General features: G+C 34.1%; 1 pseudogene; it reads right to left on the bottom strand.

Annotated features, from left to right (window-relative positions):
- Positions 1 to 171: 171 nt before the first annotated feature.
- LOC105311708 lies at positions 172 to 1,110 on the bottom strand (annotated as a pseudogene).
- Positions 1,111 to 2,134: the final 1,024 nt, after the last annotated feature.

Here is a 2,134-nt window from a genome sequence, read left to right as displayed (position 1 = left end):
TATTTAAAACAGAGTTCATGTGATAATTCAATGTAATCTCATAATCAAATATCTATTCTGAATACTATAAAAATGGCAATCTTAGAAAAAACAGCCCCAATTTCTTAGTTTATTTAAACATTTGCATTACTTGAAGTAATGTACAAAGTAATTTGTGCTCGTATGAGTTACTTAGATCTTCGTGAGATTTAGGAGTTGACTACTCAGTCTCCTCATTGCCATCTTCATATCCTTATTCTTCAATGTGTAGATAATAGGATTCAGAAGAGGCATAATCATGAAGTCCAAAATGGCAAGAAACTTATCCACTGGCACTGTGGGAAATGGCCACATGTGAATGAAGATACATGATCCAAAGAACAAAACCACCACAGTAATGTGAGCTGACAGAGTAGAAAGGGCCTTAAAACAACCACCTGAAGAATGTTTTTATATATTGACCAGGATGAAGATATAGGAGATAATCAACAAGAATAAGGTGCCCACGGAAATGAACCCACTGTTGGCAGTAACCATGAAATCCATACTGCAGGTGTCTGTGCAAGTAAGTTTGATAAACCAAGGAAGGTCACAGTTAAAGCTATCTCTCTCATTAAGACCACAAAAAAGGCAAGTGGACAATGAAAGCTAACTGTACCACTGAGTGAATGAGGCCTATAACCCAAGCACCAGAAGGAAGCAAATGCACATTTGTGGGCTCATGACAGTCAGGTAATGGAGAGGCTTACATATGGCCACATATCAGTCCAAGGCCATGGCAACAAGCAGCAACATCTCAGATATACCCAGGATGTGAAAGACAAATATTTGAATGACACATCCCTCAAAGGATATGGTTTTTTGCCCAGAGTACAAGTGAGAAATCATCTTAGGAACTGTTAAAGCAGAAAAACACAAATCAATAAATGAGAGGTTGGCTAAAAGGAAGTACATGGAGGAGAGCAGTAAACGAGGGTCAAAGGTCACTATAAACACAACAAGGAGGTTTCCTAGAACGATCACTACATACAACATTGTAGAGAAGCCCAGGAAGAAATGCTGCACTGGTCTATAGGTAGAAAGTCCCAGGAACACAAATTGAGACACTTCAGAGTAATTTGTTTTACTCATTGATTTTGTGTTACCTGAAAGGAACAAATAAAAATAATTATAGAAGAATGAACCAGATATTGAAGGAAGCAGATGTTCTTGGGCTTCAAATTCTGATATTAAGAGAAATTTTCACTCTGTAACAGAAGTCTCTTGAAAAGTCCTATAGTAGTTTACTCATTTAACAAATATTCATTGAGCAGCTGCCATGAAGCCTCCTATGTACTTGCACTGTGCCATATACACCCTGTCTTTATGTAGTTTGTAGTCTAGTTGTGAAGCTAGGTGTTAAACAACTAATCATCTAACCAGGAAAAATGCATGAGAAATATTCTGCAGCATGAAGAAACAGAACAATTTGGAAGAAATAAAAGAAAACCATTAAGGGTCTGGTCAAGGTATAATCATATGGTGTGCAAAGAATTAATTTGGTCTATATTTTGGAAGTGATAGAACTCCAGTGAGCAAACAATGAAATAATCACATTCCTGCTTAAAAAGTTAACAATAGCTTCAAAGTGAAGAATGTAATAGAAGGATCCAGAGGAGTCTATCAACAAATCACATCAAATCAGTACAGTACAAATAAATCTGTCAATAAATGGTGTTGACACGACTGACCAAACTTGACAAAAATAAATTGAATTCCTTACCTTACAAACAGTAACTGAGTTTTTAAATGAATATTTCAATAAAAATAAGAGAAACAAAATAGAATATATAGGCTTATTTTTAGGTAACCCTTAGTATGAGAAGAATCTAAGCATATCCTAATATGGGCAAAGCACACAGAAAAAAATAGTTTCAGATTAAAAATTTTAATTTGCTATATAAAATTTTTAAAAGAAAAAAACAAATGTGGGAAAATGGTTGTTAAATATAATGATAAACCAAATTTAAAATGAACAAACACACAAAGACTTGAACAAAATAAAAAATCTAAATAGTCAACATATGAAGAATAGTCAAACTCACTATTAATCAAAGAAACATAAATAAAACAATATGGAATTGCTATTATATTTATAGAAAACTTCCAGAGTTGA

This window comes from Pteropus vampyrus, unplaced genomic scaffold, assembly GCF_000151845.1.
Source record: "Pteropus vampyrus isolate Shadow unplaced genomic scaffold, Pvam_2.0 Scaffold1000006583, whole genome shotgun sequence".
In the NCBI taxonomy this organism is placed as follows: Eukaryota; Metazoa; Chordata; class Mammalia; order Chiroptera; family Pteropodidae; genus Pteropus; species Pteropus vampyrus.
This window is presented reverse-complemented; position numbering and strand designations above follow the sequence as displayed.